This window comes from Mesoplodon densirostris, chromosome 2 (assembly GCF_025265405.1).
Source record: "Mesoplodon densirostris isolate mMesDen1 chromosome 2, mMesDen1 primary haplotype, whole genome shotgun sequence".
In the NCBI taxonomy this organism is placed as follows: domain Eukaryota; kingdom Metazoa; phylum Chordata; class Mammalia; order Artiodactyla; family Ziphiidae; genus Mesoplodon; species Mesoplodon densirostris.
The window spans coordinates 76623781-76632278 of NC_082662.1; positions in this window are offsets into that span (position 1 = coordinate 76623781).

Consider the following 8498-nt stretch of genomic DNA (forward strand, 5'->3'; position numbering starts at 1 on the left):
ACTGCACCTTTGAAGATCAATGGCACAGGATAGAAAGCCCAGAAATAAACCCAACACACCTATGGTCAATTAGTCTATGACAAAGGAGGCAAGAATATACAATGGAGGAAAGACAGTCTCTTCAATAAGTGGTGCTGGGGAAACCAGACAGCTACATGTAAAAGAATGAAATTAGAACATTCTCTAACACCACACACAAACAAATGGATTAAAGACCTAAATGTAAGGCTGGAAACTATAGAATTCTTGGAGGAAAACATAAGCAGAACACTCTTTGACATAAATCACAGCAACATCTTTTTCAATCTGTCTCCTCGAGTAATGGAAATAAAAACAAAAATAAACAAATGGGACCTAATTAAACTCAGAAGCTTTTACACAGCAAAGGAAACCCTAAACAAGATGAAAAGACAACCCACAGAATGGGAGAAAATATTTGCAAACGATGTGACCGACAAGGGATTAGTCTCCAAAATTTACAAACAGCTCATGTGGCTCAATATTAAAAAAACAAACAACTGAATCAAAAAATGGGCAAAAGACCTAAATAGACATTTCTCCAAAGACATACAGATGGCCAAGAGGCACACGAAAAGATGCTCAACATTGCTAATTATTAGTGAAATGCAAATAAAAACTATAATGAGATATCACCTCACATCAGTCAGAATGGCCATCATTGAAAAATCTACAAACAATAAATGCTGGCTGTGGAGAAGAAAGAACCCTCCTACACTGCTGGTGGGAATGTAATTTGGTACAGCCATTATGGAGAACAGTATGGAGGTTCCTTAAAAAACTAAAAATAGAGCTACCATATGATCCAGCAATCCCACTCCTGGGTATATATCCTGAGAAAAACATGGTTAGAAAGGATACATGCACCCCAATGTTCACTGCAGTGCTGTTTACAATAGCCAAGACATGGAAGCAACCTAAACGTCCATTGACAGATGAATGGATTAAGAAGATGTGGTACATATACACAATGGAATATTACTCGGTCATAAAAAAGAATGAAATAATGTCATTTGCAGCAACATGGATGGACCTACAGATTATCATACTAAATGAAGTCAGACAAAGAAAGACAAATATCATGTGGTATCAGTTGTATGTGGAGTCTAAAAAAAATGATAAAATGAACTTATTTACAAAACAGAAACAGACTCACAGACAGAAAACAAACTTAGGGTTACCAAAGGGGAAAGATGGGAGAGAGAGATAAACTAGGAGGTTGGGATTAACATATACACACTACTATATACAAAATAGATAATCAACAAGGACCTACTGTATAGCACAGGGAACTCCACTCAATATTCTGTAATAATGTATAGGGGAAAATAATTTGAAAAAGAATAGATATAGGTATATGTATGACTGAATCACTTTGCTGTGCACCTGGAACTAACACAACATTGTAAATCAACTATACTCCAATATAAAACAAAAAAAATTTTTAAATAAAAACAGGGGGCTTCCCTGGAGGCGCAGTGGTTGAGAATCTGCCTGCTAATGCAGGGGACACGAGTTCGAGCCCTGGTCTGGGACGATTCCACATGCCGCGGAGCAACTAGGCCCATGAGCCACAACTACTGAGCCTGCGCGCCTGGAACCTGTGCTCCGCAACAAGAGAGGCCACGATAGTGAGAGGCCTGCACACCGTGATGAAGAGGGGCCCCCGCTTGCCACAACTAGAGAAAGCCCTCCCACAGAAACAAAGACCCAACACAGCCAAAAATAAATAAATAAACAAATGTGGGGTTTAAATAAATAAATAAATAAATAAAAAGAATGTGGTTACAAAAATTACAAAAAAATAAACTGCACTTTTGATGCTTACAAAATCAATTAGAACATAGCACATCATTTTTCTTTTTGTTTCAGTTACTGAGTGAATTTTTACCCAATTGAAAACTACCAAATTCAAGGGCTGCTATTAATAAAAGACTATATGTACCTATATAGAGTATGTTATATGCTTTCTGCCTCATTCAGTAACAGGTATAATTAGAGCAGGGTGTCCTGAAAGCACTGGTAAGGTGTCAGAGAGTAAGGCTGGACTCAGAAATTATGTGCAAAATTTTGTAGATATATGGATATGGCTACTTTTCCTGGGGAGATACTTACCGTTTCATCAGATTATCAAAAAAAAATTTTAAAACCATTGAGTTAAAGGTAAAAGATGTGATGAAGAGCAGGGTTACCCAAGTCCCGGGGACCTATTAGGAACCCGGGCCACACAGCAGGAGGTGAGCGGCGAGCAGGCAATTGAAGCTTCATCTGCTGCTCCCCATCGCTTACATTACGGCCTGAACAATCTCCCCCTCCCTGCCAGTCCATGGAAGAATTGTCTTCCACGAAACTGGTACCTGGTGCCAAAAAGGTTGGGGACTGCTGATGTAGAGAACGAGATCCTGTTTGGTTTCTAATCCTGGTTCTACAATGTGACACTTCTGTGACCTTAGGCAAGTCACTCAGCCTTTCTGAGCCTCAGATTTCTCTTCTGCAAAATGGGAAAAAGAATATCTACCCTCATGTGTTTCTAGTGAGAAAATGCAAATAAAAACCCTTGCATAGGGTCTAACACTAAACAAGCAGCCTCACTTTCCCTACAGTCCCAGCAGACAGAGCAGCTTCCTAAACAGCCAACAAGGTTCTTAAGAGACAGTGTGAGCTTCAGGGGACTTACAAAGGAGGTCTGAAAAGGAGAACTCAGAATCTCAATTTAAGTCCAAGTCCCGATCAGCAACATCACTTGTATGAGCTTTTTATTGAAGGCCTTAGAGTTATGTAGCACATTTTACTTTTCAAAGCACTTCATACTTTTTTTTTAATCCCTTTGCAAAGGATGGGGTTGGTTTTATTGTCTTCATAGTCAGCTTATCCAAAGTGATAAAGAAGTTACTCCAGAAACTGGAAACTGTCTTGGATTTTCCCTCAGGCTAATATTGATATTATGGAAACTTGTTCAAAATAAAATGCCCCAAACCACCACGGAGAGGAGAGTTCTTTTTTACAGAATAGAAAAGCTAGCTCTGTTTGATATTTTTACTATAACTTCTACTCAGAGATTGGGATGGGGTGGGGGGAGGATTCAAACTGTACTAACACAGTATCTAACAAGTCACTGTTTAGGTGCTTTCCAAGTCTAGAATCTGACATCTGGTTCTGAAATCAAACATTCTTAGCAAACCCAACATCTCCAAATAATAGATATTGGCTATAAAAACTATCCATGGAGAAGGTTTTAGAATTCTTGATGAATGGAAAGGTTAATAAGGATAGGGGACTTCCCTGGCAGTCCAGTGGTTAAGACTCCGTGCTTCCACTGCAGGGGGCTCGGGTTGATCCCAGGTGGGGGAACTAAGATCCTGCATGCCTCGCAAATCGCAGACAAAAAAAAAAAAAAAAAAAAAAGAAAGAAAGAAAGAAAAGTAAAGAAAGAATGAAGGATATTGCTGAGTCAATAGAGCATGAAACATATTTACAGTAGCATATGCAGTACCTTCAAAATGAAATAATTATGATATAACTCATTAAAATATGGCTGGTGTGTGTGTTAAAATGCCTGTCAAAGTCCGAGTACAATAACTCATAGAAAAAGACATAGGGAGAGAAAAAAGTTAATCCCTTAGGATTTTCACTCAAGAACATTTTATTGCCTTCTTCAAAAAGGTATATTTTTCACCAGCATTTAAGGAGACTTTACCTATGGGATTTATAAGGAAGATGATTCACGCGAGTTCATGGAAACTCGCATATGAACAGAAACATAATGATGAAGTTCTTAATAATACAGCATGTTGGTGAATGACAGATTTGAGGTCACATTCAGCCCTTTGTATTTTGATACAGGTAAAATTAAACTGTAGACAAACTAGCCACACGCCGTGTAACAGTAACCCACAGGAACAAAGAGAAAAAGAGCCAACCACAACTAATTTATTCAGCACATCGCAACAAGCTGTCCCGAACCGTAAGATGTTTCATTCACAAGGACTGACCGCTAAACTCGCTGCAAACCTTAGTTTACCGTCAGAGAAGCCCTTCTGAAGGTGCACTTCAAAAACTGAGACTGTCCAGACCCCTAGCCGCTGACAGAGTGTCGCCCAACACTCCTGCACACCCACCCGGGGCGCAGCGCAGGATGCATGGTCGGTGGAGACGCGGGTCAGGAAAGTCTCTCCACGATACTATATCTGGTCTTAGAATCTACAAACACACCGAGGTTCCTTATTCACGGCGAGGAGGGGCTTAAATGGAATGAACTGCAGAAAACTAAAGAAAACCGAGGAATATGTGTAACGAGTAAAAGCCTCACAGTTGACTACAGGGACGCGAGCTCCTTACACGACCCGAGCCCGACTGGAAGCTGCTTTCGCCCAGCGCAGGGACGCCGGCTTTGGGCCCCAAGTCCATCCTCCCCCTACCCTCTAATAAAGGGACATTGAGTCAAGTCTGGCTTGCACAGCCTGGCTGTGCAAGCTGCAGAGTTTCTCCGAGCTCCCCCCAACACGCCCCCGCCCCCGCCCGCAGGCCGACGGCCGCCCCCTTCCCAGGCCTCCCAGGCGAGGCCCCGCCCACAGGTGGCTTCCCGGGGTTGGGGGGATGGTGGCGCGTCAGGGTCTCCCTGCGCCGCAGCTTGAGTACTGGCTACCCCGGGCGGGGGGCGCCGCCACTGACCTTGGGCGGGCAGCCGACGGGGCGGGGGGCCGAACCGCCGCAGCTCGCACCCCGCTCCCACCTGTGTCCCCTCCATGGCGCCGCCGTCCGGGACCCGACCCTCCCGCCGTGTCTCACCGACGGCTTGAGACGTCAAGGGCTCTCCCTTCGCGCCGCGGGCGCCGTTCCCACGACACCTGATGCCTCCGGGAGCTTCGGGGCTCGGCTCACCTGCGGCCGCGGCGCGCGGAGGGGGAAGCGGGGCACCGGCTAGTGAGCGTGGGGGCGGCCTTCTGTCCGCGGCCGGTGAGCAGTCCTAGAAGCCTGTGAGGCTCAGCTCAGCCCGGGGCCCGACGTGAGCCCAGTGGTCGGGAGCCGCCGCCCTTGGCATCCTCCCTCCTCCAGCCGATTGAACCCGTGACCCTCCGCCCCAGCGCTCCGCTCCCTTCCACGCCCTTTCTGGAGCCGTCTTTCAGGACTTGCGGCGAAGGAGGCCGCCTGAAGGAGCCCGGTGCTGTCGCCGTTCTCTGGGCGCCTCTCCCTTCGCTCCCCTCCCTGTACCAGTAAGGCGACCCGCTCCACCCTCCTCGGGTTTCTCGGGCTGCCCAGGAGCTGCGGACCCGGGAGGTGCGAGTGCGTGGGTTCCCGGCTTCCGCTCTCTGCTCGAGGGGGTAAACGAGACAGGCTGGAGGTAAAGTGCCTGGAAGCGGGTGAGCGCGCAGTCCTCTCCTAAAGCCTTCTATTCTAAGTTTTTTGTTTTTTTAAATTTTTTATTTATTTATTTATTTATTTATTTATTTATTTATTTATTGGCTGTGTTGTGTCTTCGTTGCTGCACTCGGGCTTTCTCTAGTTGCGGTGAGCGGGGGCTACTCTTTGTTGCGATGCACGGGCTTCTCATTGCAGTGGCTTCTCTTGTTGCAGATCACAGGCTCTAGGCACGCAGGCTTCAGTAGTTGTGGCACGCGGGCTTAGGTAGTTGTGGCTCGCAGGCTCTAGAGCGCAGGCTCAGTAGTTGTGGCACACGGGCTTAATTGCTCCGCGGCATGTGAGATCTTCCCAGACCAGGCATCGAACCCGTGTCCCCTGCATTGGCAGGCAGCTTCTTATCCACTGTGCCACCAGGGAAGCCCTATTCTAAGTTTTGTATACAAAGAAATCAGGAAGAGTAAGATTTTTCAAGCATGAGCCTTGTACCCTCTCTAGGCCTTCCAGTTTGGGAGAATTGCTATGAAATTAGTGGACTGTTGACTAGACTCTTCTAGACTGGATCCCGGGTCTGAAAGAGCCCTGGGAAAGCTCTTAAAACAAATGTGACTGGAAACACTTGAAGTAAAGGTTCTTTGCTTGGCCAGACTTCGGTCAGGCTCCTGAAACCTCTTAGGCTGACGTGTGCACTTTCTTGTAAAATCCGCTTTTAGCAAGAACCCTGCTAAGTCAGTCTAACTAGAACCACTCCACACCCCTCCCACCCCTCCAATATGTGATCAGGTTCCTCATCCTTCACCACTCCCCAGGTGATGTCTGATCATCCTGGCCCTTTTTCAGCAAGAATCCTGCAAGGTCAGTGTAGCCAAAACTCCCCTTAGCCCTATTGTTTTCTTTGAGTAATTTTCCATCCATTGACCCCTACCCTGCAAATTCTCACTTGCCCATGCTATATTAGGGGTTGAGCCCCATCTCTCTCCTCCACTGTAAAATCCCATGGCAGCGGTCCTTGTAACTATCTGAATGGACACTTTAATAAGTGTCATTGAATATTTATTTAAGAGTAGATCTCCAACCATAACCTTTTTTTAATAAATTCTTTTTTTTAATTAAACTCATCAGGAATAGATCAGGAACTTTGATTACTTTTAATGACAACCAATTTGGATTTGTTTTCATTGATTTCCTTCTTTCTTTCTTTTTTGGCCATGGGCAAGTTTGTAAAGGTCACTGAATTTCCATAACAGGTAATTCTCAAATTATATCAAGAGCTTTTAGATATTTTACAAAACCTTTTCCAAATCCTAAGCCAGGATAATTGGTGTGGCTACTTTATAAATGGGAATATCTTTTCTTGCAATGGGGTACAAGAATTTTATGCTGTTCATAAACCTGAATTCCAAGTGCTGTGAACAAGGTAGTCAAAAGTGTATAATTGGCACATTCAAACCTCAGGTGCAATTTGGAAAATGTAATTTAATCTCTTATGCCCATATGCCTCCACATGATTTAATACTATCTCCTTACCATAACAGTGATTGTGGGAGTTTGAAATGCTTGATTGTTCAGGAACAATCTGAACTTTAGAAAGGTTTGCAGGCATAAGTGATGGCCCTAGTTAGAGCTGAGTTAAGTAGACTGGTGAATAGAAAAAGCCAGGCGTCAGACAGCTGGGGGCCCACATTCCCTTCTATGACACCTACTGCCCTCAGGGAATTACTTAACCTCTCCACCTTCCCGTTTCCTTCCGGGTATAATTTGCCTAAAAAAAGGAATGATGAATTTTAATTAATTGGATGCATGTAAAGCCCCCATTACTATGCCTGGCATATTTTTGAAAAATCTAAATTAATGAAAAAATCAACCGTGTTCATGGATTGCAAGACTCAGTATTATTAAGATGTCAGTTCTCACCAAGTTCATTTATAGATTCAACCCAATCTCAATCAAAATTCCAGCAAGCTGCTTTATACATATTGACAAGCTAATTCTAAATTTCTATGGAAATGCAAAGAACCTAGAATAACCAAAGCGATTTTTAAAAATAAGGGCAGAAGACTTCCTTGGTGGCGCAGTGTTTAAGACTCCATGCTCCCAATGCAGGGGGCCTGGGTTCGATCCCTGGTCAGGGAACTAGAGCCCACATACATGCCGCCAACTAAGGAGCCAGTGAGCCACAACTAAGGGGCCAACGAGCTGCCACTAAGGAACCTACCTGCTGCAACTAAGACCTGGCACAACCAAATAAATAAATTAATTAAATAAATAAATATAAAAATAAGGACAAAATTGGAGGACTTACCCTACCTGATTTCAAGACTTATTATAAAGCTCTTTAAGCATGACAGCTTGGTGTTTATGAAAAGAGACATATAAAAATAAATGGGGGCTTCCCTGGTGGCGCAGTTGTTGAGAGTCCGCCTGCCAATGCAGGGGACACGGGTTCGTGCCCCAGTCCGGGAGGATCCCACATGCCGTGGAGCGGCTAGGCCCGTGAGCCATGGCCGCTGAGCCTGTGCGTCCGGAGCCTGTGCTCCACAACGGGAGAGGCCACAAGAGTGAGAGGCCCGCATACCGCAAAAAAAATAATAAAATAAAATAAATAAATAAATAAATAAATGGAATGGAACACACTAGTGGGTCCAGAAATAGATTCCTACATATATACAGTCAATTGATTTTTGACAAAGGTGCCAAAACAATATAAAGGGGAAAATTAAACCTTGACAACATAGTGATATTATTGGCTCAAAGCAATATACTGACATCAAGTCAAAAGGAAGACAGGAAACCTTGACATGCAGAGTCAAAAATTAAGGTCAACATTTCTGGCAGCATGACAGGAACATATTAGAAACAGTTAATATCTAAGCAGTCCATCTTGCTTGTAATTTTTGTCATGTTATAAATCGTGTTATTGAGCACTTTTACAAATAACATAAATAGTAATATGTTTAATATATACTTATATAATTAATTTTAATATATATGTATATGATTAATAATTATATACATAGAATACATTGTGCTAATCCTGTGGATGGTATTTCAAGAAATGACATTTTGCAAGCAAAATAGCTTCATAAATTGGTGATTTCAACATATTTCTATGTAACACTATT